Here is an 18,498-nt window from a genome sequence, read left to right on the forward strand (position 1 = left end):
CCTGTGGCTGCGGGGACCGGGAATGGGGCAGGGAGGGCTCGGCCGCCGAGCGGGGGCCACGCGTGGGCGGGGGACTGCGGCGGGGCCCTGTCCCGTCCCCCCGAGAGCCCGGCGGGGCGCGGAGCGGGGCGGCGCGATTTCCTGCTCGGAGCCTCGCCGGGCACCGACGGCGCGACGCCGGCCGGCACACAGCGGGGCGGCGCGGGGGCTGCGGGAGCCCCCCGACGGGGCGGGCGCGGCGCCGGGCCCCGGCTTTCCGACAGCCCCGAAGGGAAGCAGGCGCCGAGGCCGCGCCGGGCGGCCGGTCGCCCTCCTTTCCTCCAGCAGCGCCACCTGGACACCGGCGATTTTCGTTTCCAAAAACCCGCGGCGTGCTTCCTCCTGCACCACCGCCTCTCGGGGGGGGGGGGGGTAACGGGACGGGACTGGACGTGAGCGCTCACCGCATGCCGGCGGCTCCCGGCCCCTCGCCGGGGGCAGCGACCCCCGCCCGCCCCGGCCCCCCTCGGCACTCCGCCCGACGGCGGCTGCGGTGCCGGTGCCTTCCCCGTGGGAGCGCGGGCGGCAGGTGCCCGCCGGGCCGCTGGCCCTCCTCCTCCCCCAGACCCCTCCAGGCTGATGACAGCGAGCGCAGAAGGCTGTTAAGGAATAGCAGGTGCTGGTTTAACAGTTCGTATTCTCGCTTTTTTTTTTTTTTTTTCTCCAAAATAATAATAAAAAAAGGTCTCCAGTTCAAACCCACGAAGATCTTAATAACTAAGAGGCTCAGAGCAAGACGAAAGGGTGTTGGTGAAATGGAAATATATATATTTTTAATAATATAGGGAGGTTGTTTTTTTTTTCTTTACATTGTTAACAAATGCCAAAACTCACCTTTAAAGCGTGGTCTTGTGTCTTGTAAATATCAGGTACACGTAAAGTGAGCTGACAGTTTTGATTATTTTTTCTCTCCGTGCTCAGTCTCCCAGGCATTGCTCTTTCCAAAGGGGTTTAGCTAATGTTTTCATCTGGAAGTGTTGGATTTGCAGCTTGATTTACTTAATAAATGTACAGTAAACCGATGACCCGTTGCCCTCTGGAATAACGATGTGCATGATATGAGGCAGTGGCGTAGAGGGCCTCCACAATATTTTACAAGCTGTCGATTCAAAATCCTGAGAACAAGTTTAAGCAAAAAGGAAAAAAAAATGTTTTGCCATATTATTAGGAAACAAATAAATAGAGGAAGAGATTATTCTTTTCTGACTTTTATACAAGCAATAGGCCTTGTTAAAAGGAAGTTTTAATGGCACAGTTATTACATTCCACTACCACTGCATAATCCCTAACAAGAAAAATGAAGCACTTAATTTTGCAGTTGTGCAGCACCGCCCCTTTCAAATTCAATTGTTAGACCTTAGCCTTCCTCCTTGCACGGGTTGGAGACTATTAAATCCGCATTCATGAAATGTCACATTTATTGAACTACATAATTTTTTAATATCACTAGTGCAGGTTTTATAGTTGATTTTATTGTTTTTATGGCCATTCGGGGCTCTAAAACCCGGATTTTTTCAATGTTGTCCTTATAATTTTTTTCACACAGTCAGAACTAATAAAATAGAACAGTTGTGACTTTTTAATGCAAGGGGTCTCGGAGTTTCAATATTTTCACTCTGCTGGATACTAAAACCAATAAAAATACATGAGATTTTAATTATTTTCTGGATTAAATAAAACCTTTTTTCCCTTTCTTTTGGAACACGCATTCTGTTTGTAGTTTCTGTTGTGAGGGAGATAGTGCAGCTCCAGGTAAGAAGCACAGTACCAGGATCTCTGCGGCGATGGGCATTTAGAACAAGGGCTTGGAGGCACCGCAAGCTCCGCGCAAGTGCTGCGGGATTTCTGGTCTTTCTTCGCCAGGTTCCCTCTGCGAAGCACTCCAGTCCATCTGAGAAAGCTCGAGAGAGAGAGAGAAAAAAAAATACATACCCCCCTTTCCTGATTAAAAAACCTTTCCCCTTAATTTTCTTGGAATGCACTCGAAACACCCCCGAGTTTTGTCGCTAAGCTGGGAGCTGCCGGGGGGCGGCGGGGAGGGATGCGAGCATCCCCGCGCCGGCAAGGGCTCAGCCCAAAGGGATCGGCTGCAGAACTCATTATTTGCTGTAATAACTTTCGGGGCCCTGTCCTCCCGTTCGCTCTCCGTGAAATCCCCTGCCTTCGAGAAGCAAAAGGAACAAAAAAAAAAAAAAAAAAAAAAAAAAAGAAAAAAGGAAAGAAATTGAAAAAAATTATATAAAAAATAATAAAATAAAAAAGAGAGAAAAAGAAAAAATAAAAAGAGAGAAAAAAAAATGAAAGAGAGAAAGAGAGAGAGAGAGAGAAAGAGAGAAAAAGAAAGAGAGAAAGAGAGAAAAAGAGAGAAAAAGAAAGAAAAGCAGGGACCCGACCTGCTCCAGACGGTCCCTGCTACCCTCCCCGACCCCAATGCTGCCCGGGGCTCCGGCTCGGGGGGTCCGGGACGATCCGAAGGGGCCGGTAGGGGTCTGGGGGGCCGGTAGGGGACCCCCGCCGGCCACCGCGGACCCCTCCCGCTGTGGCGGTGCTGGGGGCGGCCCGGGGAGGCGCTCAGGTGCACACAGCGCCGGGGCGAAGGGGACCAGGTGGTGCTAGAAAGAAAAAGGGAACAGAACGGAACAGGGCAGAAGAGAACAAACAAACAGACAAAACGAAAACCAAGCAAATAAACAAAAAAACAAACGTCGGAAAATCAGGAAATGGACGCAGGGGCTCCCCAAACCAGCGGCATATGCGAGGCGTTATTTTCCACCGCATGCCCCTGGTTATCTGCCGCAACGCCACACAGAGGTTCCTGATTCCCGCGCGGTCATGCCAGGCTATAAACCACCTCTTCGATGTTTAAGGGCAACGAGTCCTGAAGCCCAGAACTCTCTGCTTGCTTCACAGGTTCTCTTACCACTAGCATATTTTTTTGTCATGGCACCTGCCCAGTTTCTGCTTTCAAAAATGGGAGTTTTGCCACAACAGCACCCTCTGGGACTCTGCAGACCTCAGGAGAGTTACACCAGAGATTATTTGTTCCTAGCTGAAATAACTGCTTGTGGCTGTACACAAATAGATAGTGATCCAGCAGAGTCCATCTTTTACCAGCCAGTGTGGGCTACCAGGAGAGTCATCTGCTAATGCTAGCTGGCGCTTTCCAAGAGGATCCAGCCTGCAGCCATTCCATCCCTTCCCATTACTGAAAGTATTTCAAGACTCTTCCAAGAGAGGTGAGGCCACAGCCTTGAACATCATCCAAGGAGGAAATAGAAGGGAGTTCACCTCTCTGATTTTCCTAGCGCCGTCGAAGCCAGACTGCTCCAGACAGAGGCACTGCACGTTGCGAGGTGATGTCAGTCAGTGCTGCTGTCTTCCAGATAAGTCATCTGTTAGATATTCACTTCTTACATCCTCCTCCTCCTCACCATCCTGATTTGATTTACTAAGTGCACTGCAACCATAGCAAAAACTAAGGCAGGTCACTTTCTAAAGAATTCATTAGATGTAGCTGAACAAGACAAATCTTGGTCTGAAAAGGGCTGGACAACATGTGAACTGTTATTATAGGCAGAGCTGGCAGGGGCTTATCATTTTCCATCCTACATCCCTATGTTCATCTGATTATGATTTTGCCAAATCTAAATAATTCAGGTGGAAAAAAAATCTGAAATCTGTTCTGGGGGAATCTGCCTCATGCTGAGTACCTTTAAGGCTTCAGCAAAACTGCCTCAGCTGTTTCTGAGCATAAGGTTATAGGAAATCAGATTCTTTTGCCAGCATTTAGGTATCCTTGCCTTGTACTGAAAACCTGTGGTGCTCCACCACTAGGGAAACTTCAGGAGATGAAAGCGTCCAGCAGAAAGTCAGCCAGGGGTTGCTTCTTTGGTTCTTCTTTTGATCTTCCACCTGGGGCTGTATTTTACAGTCACACAAAATGATCCCAAACCTCTGTAGAGAGACACAAATGCCTCTGTAAGGTTTTGGGCCTGACTTGGCTCTCCAATGACTCAAAGAGCTCTTCTTGCTTGGCGCTGAGTATTTGTGGGTATGAGACATGTTGCTAGCAGTGTGCCCTTTTTCTATATGCTGCTGTCACCATCTCTGTGGAAAATATAATAATAATAAAAAAGGCACAGAATAGCTTTAATGGTGCTTTAGAGTCTTGTCAAAGATTTCCAAGCCAACATATGCCAGAACCTCCAGGGAGCACATAGGTAAGGTGCTTCCATTTCCTCTAGCCCCCAGTATTATTATGTTAATACCTCTTCTGGGACACCTTGACTCTGCAAAGTGGGATATGCAACATTTATGGCTCTGTGGTGGAAGGAAGGAACACATGGCCCCATACAATAAACATACCCTAATACCTCTTTCTTTCTGGACTGGGCTGTCCTAGCAAGTACAGTGATACCAGCTTCTTGAAACCAGAGTTTAAATCTAATTCAGCTCAGTGTGACATAATTCACCAGTTTTCTTCTGAATTGCAAAAAAGCATCCTATGAAACTCTGTTTAATCTTTAATGTTTTTTGGAATGCAATTTCCTAACCCTTCCTTGGCCCAAACAGTTTCTTATCTGACCGTTATGAGAATGTGGTGAACAATGCTATGAAAAACAAAGCAATATATTGTTCCTTACAGGCTCATATTTCCTATATATCTGCCACCACAAAACATGCACTATTCTGGATCCTGCCTATGAGTGCAATTGAAAGCTCCTTGGTTAATTATATTTATTTGGGGTGATGGCAAGAGTAACATGTTAAAACTTCTCTATATTCTTATGTGTTGGCTACACACCTCAAGATTACACCCAAAAACACATATAATTCCCAGGGGCTAGATTCTCTCTCACATCTTGCACAATCATTTACGTAAGTGCAAACTGAACATAAAATGCTGCTAACACAGACTACTGGCTACTGTACACCCACTCTGTGTTGATGTAAATGACTCTAACAAGATAGCAGACAATGGAGAATCTGCCTAAACTACAGTGATGACAAAACACCTTTTTTTTTTTTTTTTAACAGTATAATCAGAATACAGAATATTGTACATTTCAAACAGGACTTGTGCAGCAAGATTGTACATTGCAAGAGTTCCAGTGGGTCCAAAGTACACACGGCTAAATTTGATGTCAGTAGGAATTAGGTATGAATGGGGAGTGTTACTTAGTTATTTTTGTTAATGTTTTCCAGAGCTTACACATTCACTCTACATTTTTTAGCAAACTTTATCATTTTGGCATCATAAAATCAATCCCTAGGTAGGTTTGTTTTATCTGGAGCAGATACATGCATGCAGTTGTTAATAGTCAAATATAGAAGCTTACAAGAACAATCTAGCTAACAATTAATGGCTGTTGAACTGCGGAATTAGAAGGATGGATCTGAAATCTGTCCTCATCTGAAAAATAGACTGCTAGACTCCCAGGTCCAGAAGCTCTTCAAAGGCTTCATTTCCATGGGTAGGAGCCAAAATCTTGGGTAGAGTTGGCGGTAAAAGGCCAGCAGAGGAATTGCCTTAGAGACAAATTCAGAACTTGTGTAATGGTTTTGGAGTCCATTGAAGCTGATGATCTTCAGAGGCAAATCATGTAGCTTTTCATAACAGCGTGACAGAATTTGCCTTGACGGTTGCATATGGAAATATCATGTAAAGTACTATATTAAATGGCAGAAATAAAAGGAAGAATCATTATCATGCCAGTATATCCTGCTAGTTCATGCCAGAGGAGGCAGGAGAGTTACTGCTAGGTCTGATGACAGTATGGGGTCTCCCGCTAGTGGCAAAATCTCAGTGTCACAGAACACTAATGGCACTTTCAGCTGCCCCAGGAATATTGGCACCCACTGAATAGGACTTCTGCTTTGGGACGAGGACTTGGGAGGATGCCACAGCTCCTGAAAGAGCAGCCAACATGGCCTTCACATGGAGCTTGCTCCTCTCAAGTAGAATATGGGAACACCAACTTCTGAATTGCCCAGCTCTGCCAACAACTCCATCTTGGGCCCAGGCAATGCTATCATGGAGTGGAGAGGAAACCCACATGATTTAGTATGCAAAGCAGAAAAATCTGATACTTTCCCCAGTCAAAGAAAGATGGTAGTGGTTCCATTCTATGTGTGGAATATAGAAGTGATTGACATCCAACCTGGAACATTTTGTTGTTTTCTGTGTTTGGAAAGCATGCATCTTTTAATAAAAAGAGCCTCATATCAGTTCTGTATCTGCTGTCGGCTGTCTAAGCAGATGTGAGCTCGAGCTGGCTCAGAAAAAGGTGTAGGTGAGCATCCTGAGTGGGCTTTTGCTGTGTCCGGTTTCATTCACCGTCTGCAGCAGTAATCCCCTGTTAGGCAAGAAACTTTGCATCTCTTCAGCATTTGGAATTAAGGGAACACTTTTGCAAAATGGCAACTTTTGCTGCTCTCGGTTAGTTTATTTCATAGCCTTTCTTTGTTTGTTTGTTGCTATGTTTGTTTCCCTTCTCTGGAGCCTGGTTGGAAACTTTATCTTGATTGAGCTGTTGTGTTTCTACAGTTTGCTTCTCCATGTCAGCAGTGCTGGTTGGAGAAACCTGTTGAAATGCTTGTGCAGCCGAGTGGAGCTCTCCTGGCAGACATGCAGTCAGGCTGATAGCAGGGTGTGTGGTACCACATACACTTACTGTTGAATGGAAACTGGGACAGCAATATACACTGGGATGGCAATATCTACAGCACAACCCGTACTGATTATAATACTTTTTGTAAAGGCAAAACAAAAACTAAATCACACTTGGCATGAAAATTAATACACTGATATAAAATCTGTCTGTCAGACCTTATGTATGAAAGATTCCAGTTCTTTTCTAATACTTCAAGAATTGGGTTTAACTAGTTTTTCAGAACAGCTGCTCTTTGTCAATCCTTCCATAGTTTGACCATCTCATAATCTTACCTCATCCTGGTATTGAGGCCTGAAACTGTAGGTGCAGACATTGGAGTTTAAGTGTTGCAGAATCTAAACCATAGCCCAGAGGTTTTCTTGAACCCAAACTATAACCTCTGAGTAAAACCTGATGCAGATGCTAATCCAAAATTTGATCTCTGGCCATAGTTTATTGTAAAATGTTTGCTCAAAAAAAAAAAAAAAAAAAACCTGCAGCAAAATTACTATAAAACAACCCAAATAGGTAGCTGAAGAGTATCCTCAGCAGCCAGCTGATAGCTGCTGAGAAGAGGCAGCAGGACTTAAACCCAGAGCTTATTGTTACATCCTCATAGATGCTTGCATGCTGTTCAGTTGCTGAATTATCGGACTAATTCAGAGACATTTAAAGTACATGTTTCTGCAGCCACGTTTTTTGGATCAAGCACATGCATGAAATGCCTGGAGAAGAAGCACCACATCGGGTCCCCACATTGTTCCTCTTCCTAGCACATTTAACAAATCCCCATGGTTCGAAAGTGTGTCCTCTTCTACGGACTCTGAGGAAATGATAGGCAATGACATTTGCTGGGATCATTCATAAAATGAGTAGTGAGAAATGTTAAGCTTATTGGTCACATGCCTATCCATGTGGTTGTTCACATGTCAAGGTACAGCCAAAGATACAATCTGCATGTGAACAAACACAGGATTTTAAAAATCTGTTCAGGCTCACTGGATACACAGAGCATCTGGGGAGAAGATGCAGAAGGTAGACTGCTCACCAGGACAGAGACTTCAGAGACTTGCAGATGGTGGAAAAGTCTCACTAATAATAGAATGAAAATAGACCAAAATCTCTCATACGATATTATTAACATATACTAGAAATTAACTGGAAAAAAAAAAAATCTTTCTTTTAGAAGATCTGATTTTACACTGTCCTCTGTATAGTTGTGTTTTAAGCTTATGTTATCTGACTTTGTGAAGTTTAAACAATATCAGTAATTTTCTTAAAAGCTTAATGTAAATTAAAATTTCAGGGTTAACTAAAACAATCTAACCATTTTAAATTGAGAGTAGAGGTAGCTCACAGTTATTTACTGAAGAACTTCTGACAGCCTGGGAGGAACTGGTCAGGAACTACCAGACTTTTGCCATTACTTTTCCTTCCAGTAGATTTGTTCCTGAAGGAAGGAGTATTCTTCTGCAGCTTCTGATGCATCGAAAATCTGACCGTAAATCAAGGCAGATTTAATTGGCCTGTGATTACAGAATCATGTCAGAACTGCCTACATCTGAAGATAATGTGCCTCAACCAAGCTCTTAATTTCTGTAGCTTCCCAAGCTGCTTTTCTATTGTTTTTCTCTCATTCAGATTACATCACATTTCATATCAGGACAGAATCCGCTGGGAGACATGACCTTGCTCTGTATGTATCCTTCATAGCACCCATTTGACACCTGTAAAATATTAAACTGTTAGAATGTATGATAAAGTCAGTTAGTCCAGATAAGTGTGTGCTACAGACAAACCAGCTTGTTTGGTAGACAGCACCATGGCCTGTCAAAATCTCCCTGTATATCACTGAAGAATAAATTCCTAAAGAGTCAGGATGCTCTAGATAAACAGAAAATCACAGAAACTAGCAGAAGGAAAAAAGTCTGCTGCACCACGTATACTCTTCAAAACCACGGTGCAGTTACATTTGTTCTAACTCATCTTTCATGTTCTGCCCATCGCTTTTTCATTCCATGCTGCAGTTCTATTTCCTAGTTTTCTTCATACTTAGTTTATTATATGGGCTTTGGAAACTGCAGTCACCCTGTCTACATGTTTCAGGACATAAATAGGTTCTTAAGAGTACACAGAAAGCTATGGATAAAGCCTAAACAGAACTAATTTACATATCTGCCTGCACCTTAACTTGGACGCAGGGGTGTGCTTTCTTCAGAGAATGCCTGAACCAAGGTCGAGGTCTTGCCAGCATTGCCACAGACCAGAGCATGGGACACAAACAGTGCTGCTCTCTGCTTTTGGGACTGGCAGAGCAACAACCCCAATGAGCCTTTCTGCTGGCCATGAGTAGGTGGCTCGAGTGGCCCCCAGCACACAGGAGCCCTTCTTTAGGGTGGGCAATGTTACTAATGACTGTGCCCACACCTCTCACCACAGGATGAGAGCACCATAACCTATACTCCTGGCAAATGCACCGGAGACCTTGAAAGGCCGGGTCAAACGCATACATCTGGCAGGGCTGTGGATGATGAAGTACTGTTATTACATTTTATTTCTGCTAAGCTCGTCGTTACTTACATTACCCTCTTGCACCACACCAACCTAGTGCCTCTCATTCCTGCAGGTTTATGCTTAAAACATTATATAACAGTTATTATGTCATCTTATTCCTGAAGTGTTGATTAGCAAATTCTACATCGTCAGCTCTTTATGCTTTTTCTCATCAGCTAGTTCTTCCAAGCATAGAGCTACAGTTGGCTCTTCTTCTCTGAACTTCCTCCAGCTTGTCTTCCTGGTAACGAGGTGCAGAGAACTTCGCTCACCTTTTCCAGATGCTATCTCGCCTCAGTTCCAAGAAGAGAGGCTCGCTCTCTCTTCCCTGTGGTGTGTCTCTACTGAGAGCCTCAAAACATATTGAATTTTTTTAACCATTGTATCACCTAGCTAACTCAAATGCAAATGCAGAGGCCCTCCTTGCATGGAGCACTAGTCAGAACATCTTCTTCACCCAGACAGAAAGGGAAGACCGCAGACCTTGCTTTTCTTACAAAAATTGTCATTTTTGTAGGGAGTTCTGATTGTTTTCTGACTCTGCGCTAGTCGGGTAAATTGGTTTATTTATGACAGGGAGAGGAATGATAGGAAGTACTAACTAACCCTGTACTAGTGGTCAGAGTAACAGAAAAACAAAGCTGGTTTCCATTTCTCCACACTGAGACTGATTTTCCATTGTCGTACCACATTATCTTCCCATTTAAGTCTGCCCATGTAATTCTGTTGTGCATCCTGTAATTCTGTTTTAGCGGGTTTAAAACAAACAAAAGGAAGTACTTTTTCACACAGTGCATAATTAAATTGTGGAACTCGTTGCCATGGGAAGCTCTGGATGCCAAAAGTACAAATGGGTTCAGAAAGGGAGAAGACAAATTAATGGAGGATAGGTACATTGATGAGTATTAAACATAGTGGCTTGCTTACAATGTTTGGCTCAGGAAGCCCTTACGCTGCTGTTTGATGAAAGCAGGAAAGGATTTCTCTATCAGTGCCTGTTTCTCACACAGTTCCCCTCAGTTACCTCGTCTAGTCACTGCCAGGAAGAAGATACTGGCCTTAATGATCTCTCTTAATATGGAAGCTCTAATGTTCTTCTCCTAATGCGAGACACAGATGTCAACAAATGCCTGTTAAATTGAAAGAGTTATTTTTAAGCTGAATGTTGACTCCAGCACCTCGGAATTCCTCTTTGGACATTTTTATCAGATCTGATCCAGCTGACATTAATGCCTGGAGTTTACAGCAAAGTGTATTACTGAAATCAGGTATCTTAAGGTTTCAGGACTGCTAGGTTTGTTGGTGCAGCCAACGTTTGGTTTTGCAGATAGTATTGGTTGGATCAACTTTGTTAGGGACTGATGGCAAGAGGAAACCTGTTATCTGTGCTGTGAGAGTTGTATCTGCTCTTGGAGCTCTCTCCCCTCCCTGGAGCACCACTGAACAAACGCTTCCACCGGCCAACATGGTGCCATCTCTTCTTGTTGACTTTGCTCTGTATTTGCTGATTTATCAGCCTCTCCTCAGACTTCTCAGTTTGTCTAAACCGAAGAATGAAATGAGCACAGCCAGGCACATACACTCAGAAATGAGGAGGCAGCAGGCCAGTGAGGGAGGGACTGGGCCCTGGCCCCACAGTTGCTGCTCTCGCCTGGGTGGAGAGCCTCACCCCACAGGCTGCACCAGTCTCCCCAGTCCAGGAGAGGGAAAACTGGCCCTCAGCTCTGACATCATCCTTAGTCGCTTTCATATCTTGTTCTGTGTGTTTGGCCACAAAGTATGCAGCTTGATTTTATCTGTGTTGCTTTGTCATTTAGGTCTCTCTCTGTATCATTCAGAATGACAGAATTTCCTTTTGGTCACTGCTTTGTTTCCCTACTTTTCCTGCATCAGCTCTGACTGTGTGCTAACTGCCTTATTTACTGCAGATAAATTCACTAAGGAAATGTAATGAATAAGAATCAAGTGATTTATTTGTAGTGTGAAGAAAGCCATGTATGTTTATCTCCATTATGTTTGTTACAATGCATGTGGTTAAAGGCCAGAAAACGATCTGTTGGCTAAGGGCCTACCTCACTGGGAAGTTAATGGAAATGCAAGATCAAATGAAGTAGCTCAATTCTCTCTTTGCCAACAGAAGCCCTGAAGTACAAGACAGTTCCTTGAATTTTTAAGATTTTTTTTTTTCAGATGCTTTGGTTGCAAGAGGAAGGCCTGACTGCTTAATCTGACTGAACTAGCTATCTGCTACTCCAGCTCCATCACGTAGTACTACATCTTCAGCATCTCCTGTATTATTAATGCAAATTTGCTAACTGTTGGTATAGCTACTTGACTCATATGGTGGTAGACTCTACAGAGTGAAAGCTTAAATCCAAGTCAAGCACTGGGAGCAGCTCTGGTTCTCTCTTCTTCCCTGAGCACATGCACTACTGGGATGGTGAACAGGAATTCCCAGCAAGAGATGCAGCAGTGACTACTGCAGCACTGTGCTGCCAGACAGGGAGGGAAGAAGACCATGGTCCAGCAACTCTGGACTGGAAAACGGGGACCAGGACAACTAACCACTGCCACAGCATGCTGCTGGATCTCAGGTCATCTCATCTCTCTGTGCCTGTCACCTGCTCCCCAGCCAGTTTTTTAGACTATATTGTTCTAGAGGTATGGTCTATACAGTGTCCTGTTCAGGGAACTCTAGGAGTGCCCATAATTTTCAAAATCATTTTTACACACACAGTGATCCAAATATTCAAGTTATCAAGCCTTGTTTTACCAAGAAGTTAAGATGCCCCCATGAAAAATTATGATCTATCTTTTCTCTCTCAGTAAGTTAACATACCAGTCCTCAGTTTTTCCAGTGTCAATTTTTCTTGCCTACACAGACTGGGGTGCACTACACATGGTACAGAATATTCCCTATAAATAATAGGTTAAAATAAACAGCTGACCCAAGCCTAAAGGCAAAGAGCTAGTCCTGGACAACGGGCAAGATAATCAAGGAATAACTAACACAGATAATCAGCAAATCAGTCAAATGAATTGATTTGGCTTTGGCTGGCGTCCCTGTTTCTGCCTGAAAGCTTCAGTGAAATCCAAATAAGTGGCAGTTATCTTACTGTCTCTTCCTGTTATCTGACTCTAATGACAGCAGGGGAGAGAGAGGGAAATCATGTCTTTGAACAGGATCATGGCCTTTCCTTTAAAGTAAATACTACATCAAAATGGAAACTGCCTGAAGAATGAGCCTGCCTTGGCCTAGTGCTGAGCAGAATAGTATATTAAATCCAGACAATATTGGATTCTTGCAATGGCTTCTGCACCTTCACTACAAATAGACACACAGAAAATCAGAAAGTTGTATTTATAATGACCTGAAGGTGGCTAACAATGCAGCGTGAGGTAGTTGTGAAGAGTCAAAATGCAGCCAAGGCATCTGTATTTTATGTTTCAATAAATGTCTTTAACATTAAAAAGTACAATATGAAAATTCAAAGTGAATTATCCTTATCCAAGATTCATCTACGCACTTGTAGCATCCAATTCAAAATCACGATCTCCTTGGTTTTCTGCAGAGTGGTCAGAGAGAAACAAGAATGGCACCTAGCGCTGAATTACCCTCTGAGGTTTACATCTCTATCCACCTTCAGACAGAGCAGAGAATGACTGGGTTCTCATTTAGGTACCACAGAGAACATCAGCAGGGTGTTCCTGCAGGGTGATCCTGAAGCCAAACTATTTCGTTAAAACAAACAAACAAAACCAACAACGAACAAAACCCATATCAAATATTCATTCTTACACCACAGTTTAAAACAGTCTGCCTAAGGTCCTCCATCCTTCCTTTGAGTACTGGTTCCTGAAGAAACAATGACATGTTCCAACTTTGTAGTGTTATGGCACTACTGTCATTAGGTTTGAAGATACTATTTTAGGCACTTTTCCAAGGTCTCTAACATTTTGAGTGTTCTTTCATATTTTCAAAAGATTGTACCCAGATGGATAGATGGCACTGAGGGGTGGAGAGATATAGATCATAAAAACAATACAATTTAAAAAGATTAAATAGTTTTTGAATACTTTCAGCTCTGGAAGGTTCACATTCATTTCCTTAATAATTATGCTTTTTAATGAGAGGAGGAGAGGAGACATTATATTGTATATCCAAGATCTGTTTCAACATATTATTCTGAAAGAGTTACTGACAAAATTGAGAAGACGGTGGCCAACATTTTTGCATATTATACTTATACTTAGCATTTTGTTTCATTTTACTTCTAGAACTTTAAAAATGTTTTGACTCTGATTTGCTGGAAAGAAAATGAGCTGAAAGTGAGGTTTCAACCTGGACCGTTTTTCACAGCATTAGAAAATAAAAATGGAAATGCTGGAAAATGAAATGCAGTCTAAAAATGTTCAGAGACAATTAAATATAATAGAAAGAAAGCACCTATCACTTAACTGAATTTTCGCTGCTAAAGCAGTTTTATGTTTACTATCCACAGGTACTAACATTTATGATAGTAACCTTTATAGAGTCAATTTAATTATCTTTATCTTATTACAAATAATAAATTTAGTTGTCCTACAATGAAAATCAATTGTCAACATAAGCTATGGTTAACATCTAATAAAACAGCCCTCTGTAAATCCATGATTAATAAGATTGGCTTCTGTATTAACTAACAGACATCATAAAATTTCCTTCCTTGCATTAATCTGTATATTCAAGGTTCATCCTGTTGGACTGAGTTTCCTAAAATAAACTGTTACAGTGAATGAGCAAGATTTTGGCGCCTACCATTACTGTTATAACCATTTTAATATATATCTATAGCCGAATGGTTTCAAAATTAATGTCGTATTTTAATTAAGTCATAGAAGATGCTGGCTATAATGAATAAGCAATTCACTTCTTTGTTTCCTTTAGTCTCTGAACATAACACTAACGTCATTTATGTTAGTTTTGAGGGTTAGTGAAAGCTGAAACATGTAAAAACAATTTCCCCAAACAGCCTTTACATACTACAGTAGTTCAGTTACTTCAGTGTCAACAACAAGATTGGTATCTAATCCCTCAGGAATATCTTAATAAGATATTAACAATCTATCTTAACAATTTACTTTCAAAGTGGAAGTGGTGGTCCTCAAATTCATCATGAAGTTATGTTCCTGAAGATAGGGGACATCTGCTGTGTGAATTTGTGTGCCCTATTTTCTAGGCTTAGTAGGCTCCCCTTTCTGTAATAAACGTTATGCCTAAGGATACTGTGGCACGATCTAGTGGCCACTACCATCAGCACTAGCTTCAACAGATATTGGATGAAGTATTGTAACAGCAGAACAATAAAATCCTACCTATCCTGAAAGATCCGAAAGTCATTTTACAAATGACTTTTTTTTTTTTTTTTTTTTTTTTTTGAAAAATTTTACAGTTACTTTACAAAGAAACAGAAGTAGATATGCTTGAAATACCTGTAAAACAACATGCAGAATTAGGAAAAACTGCTAGGGTTGCCTAGCCAAGTCCTAAATGTCATGAAATCTTTAGTGGCCATAGAGCAAAGAAAGCCCTGGATTTTTTGTTCTTTAAAGCATCGTTATCAAGTTAGTATGTACCTGGGAAAATAGGAAATTTGATTCTTCACCTTATAACTTTTATATAAATCAAGTGACTGCAGTAGGATTACCCCCATATAAAACTGTACACGTGCAGAGGGGAAACCAGTAGTTTGAGAAGCAGCAATCATTATTATTACTCAAATGGCTCGGGAGAAGAAAAAGATAAGCATCTTTCCACATATTTAATCTGTTTTGTTTAGTATTTGTTGTCATAAACACTAAAAGAAAATAATAACAAAAATAGTAGCAAAGAAATTATTATTCACTTTGAAAATTGTTGTTAACTAGGCTAAAAAAGATTTTCCTTTCAATTAACTTCTGCCAATGAAAATACAATTCTTTATCACATAAAAAATATCTTCATCCCGTACTGCTCTGAACACTGCCAGAATTATAGTTGAAACTTATTAACAATTGAAAATAATTATAGCTAGAAAGATTTGAAAAGTATTTTATTTCTATGTAAACCATTTATTTCATTTTTATGTTTTGGTCATTTTTTAAAAAAGAAAATATACTAGTTAAGTACGAAGTTTCAGTTATTGTGTCTCTTTCTTTGAATTACAATAGTTAGGCTATGAATAGACCAAGGAAGTCCCCAAAATGTTTCAAGTGTAACTAATGAAGTCAAAGAAACATTTACAGAGGTTTAATATTCTGGATAGAAAAAGAAACAATCCAGTTAATCTCCATTATTATACAAAATCTAATTTTGTGCCACCTGAAGGCTGACGGTTTTTCCATGAAGTACTAGAAATAGTTCTCTCTGATATTGTTTGCAACAGGACAAGCATGCAAATTATTGAACATTTTTTTCAGTACTCTCATAAAAATGACAACTTGTTCCTGTCTTTTTTCCTGAAAAGAGAATGTTAGACCAAGCATTTGCTCCTTTTTAATCCATCAGAAGAACACTTACCTAGTGATAATGTGGTCTCATTTTAGTACCTGGGCCCTTTAGGAACCAAAGAAATCAAACATTATTTTAGAATTCTTCTGAAGGTAGTGATCTAAATATTCACTTAGCTGCACTGTGTTCGTACTGACTCATGGACTTTTAACATTTTTAAGATTGAATTTATTTGAAAATAAAAATCTGCTGTGGATTGGGTTTGGTTTCAACCTACAATAACAGCCTGCTTTGCTAGGTGGTCTAGATCTCACCTATAACACTGTCATATAAAGCCTACTAATGCAAAACCTGGCATGATTTATTTTTATTTAAGTTTATAAAGCAACTGTGTGGGTGGGCAGATAGTTTATAGAACATAGCCCTCTACCATAAAAGTCATTTCTAACAGGAAAAAGAAAAGTAGTAGTCAAATGGTTGTTGGTTGTAAACACTTGTTTAAAAAGTGTGTATTTACCAACTGTATATTTTAGAATCTTTTTTTTTTCTCCTATTTTTAATGCTCTAGAACATTAGAGCTCATTTTTTCCCCTCCAACACTTGATGGAAAAGGAATTTCAGTATTTAGCTTTATTTTTCCAGCTCTAACTTTAATTTTTCTTTTATCACTCCCAGAGAGTTACAGACTTCCCTCTTGTTTCCTCTATTCATTTAAGAGATGATTATTGGGATGACTGATGCTTAACAGAAAAAAAGAAAGGTAGAGCCTAATAGCTAAGCACCTTCTCCTCACTGGTTGCATACAAGTGCTTCTACTACTTGAAATAAAAGCAGCCAAGCATAGCAGCCAGGCAGCTTAGTCGTTTTTCCCTCTCTTAAAATAATTATTGCAGCCCCCAACAACTCTAACACAAGTGCCTCAGCTACCCCATTTTCAGTAAGAAGCAGGAAGCTTCCTTTCCTCCACTTTCTCTTCATATCACAGCTCTTTTTTTGACTTAGAAAGTGTTCTTATTTTTCTTTCCACTTCACTAAGTCACATTATTCATACCTGCCTTTTCCTTTTTTTTTTTTTTTTTTTTTTTTGTAAATAAAGAGCTATCTCACTTGGCTGCTAATCTAGAATCAGAAAAAAAGATCTGGTCCATTAGAACACAGCTATTTTCCTCAGTCCCAGTCACACCACAACTCTCCCTTATGCTCAGCACAACTAATTGAGCCAGGATATGATCTTGCTGTTTGTTCTGCAGAAACAGCTTCCTTCTCTTCTTATGAATTATAATTTCTAATGAGACAAATTGATACCATTCTATAAACTAGCCTAGACTAATTTCCTCTCTTTGGGTTAATCCTTGTGAATCCAGTAACTATGTATAAAAAAAACAAAAAACCTCTTCTCTTAAACAAAAACAAATAGGTTTTGCTTCCTACTTCAAGGACTGTGCATGCAACAAAAACAACTAAAAGAGAAGGTCAGGAAAAGTATTTAGTTACAATAAGCTTTGCTGCAGGGTTGATAGATGCTTAAAGCACAGGTTTGATCATTTTTTTCTTAAATGTGGCTCTTCATTAAACAAGCCGTCGCCCAAGCTTGAATACAGAATTATCCTCACTGAAGCATAAATTTGTTATTGGTTTTAGAACCCTGTTCTTTTTACAGATGTTTTACAGAAAAATTGACGGAACACCTGTTCCTAAGCCCTGGTTAGTGACCACTGCTTGAGCTTTGAACTAACACTTTAGTGTTAGAGCCATCTAGTGGGCGAAGAAGTGCCGGCAGGGAAGCAGAGGTTCTTGCATCCAAAGCTTTCCTCGCATTCAGCTTTCTGATGTAACCTCTAGGCACCAGGCCCGATGAAATCTGCCATGCTGGTATTGCAAAACAAACAAACAAACAAAAAAAAAAAAACTGTGAGAGGTACTTTGAGAAAAGCAAGCAAGGAGTCCATACGATTCATACATCATTTAGTGATTAAGGAGGTATTGGGGAGGCATTGGGGAGGCAAGGACAATCCCCAGACATGGACTGTATATCTCGAAACAAGACACTGAAACTCATGATAAGGAAGCGGCAGACGGACAGAGAAACAAACGTAAGGACTATAAATCTCAAAACTGGACATTGGAATTCATTATAAAGATACAACAAACGGAAGAATTAGCAACAACCAGCTCTTGCAATTAAGAAACCTGCCAATTCAGCAGATTCCTGACCAAAGGTGAAAAGTACACTGTGAGGAAGACTCGGGGTCTTCCTCCCAAAGACCCCTGCCCACGTCCCAAAGACCCCTGCCCACAATTCTTGGGAGGCTCTACGCAGGCGCAAGGTGCCAAAAGGCTAATTAGCATGAGAAGCGAGGGAAGGCGGGGATAGGTAATGCATATGTATAGGTGCTTGTAGAATATTGATAGATTGATTGTATAAATTCAAGACTGCTTTCCGCTTTAGGTATGCACGATAGGTGGAGAGATCCCCCGTGCATCCAGCGCTGCAATAAAGAATATACCACTTAAAGGAATTTTGGCTTCGATCTTTGAATCATTAGGAAAGCAGCCCGCACCTGTACCAGGGCAATGCAAACAGCTAAGGGTGAGGGGACAGTTTCATAGAGGAATAGAGGATAAAGCCAAGAAGCACAGATTGTGGGCATGGTTTTCATGGATGTGACCTGTCTTCAGCAGAGGCTGTTCCGTTTTGTTCATACTGATCCTATGAACACCATAGGGAAAACTAAGTAGCGGAGTGAAAGGTTTTTGCTTAGGCCAAATGAGAACAGCCATTCA

The sequence above is a fragment of the Aythya fuligula genome, chromosome 7 (assembly GCF_009819795.1).
Source record: "Aythya fuligula isolate bAytFul2 chromosome 7, bAytFul2.pri, whole genome shotgun sequence".
Classification (NCBI taxonomy): domain Eukaryota; kingdom Metazoa; phylum Chordata; class Aves; order Anseriformes; family Anatidae; genus Aythya; species Aythya fuligula.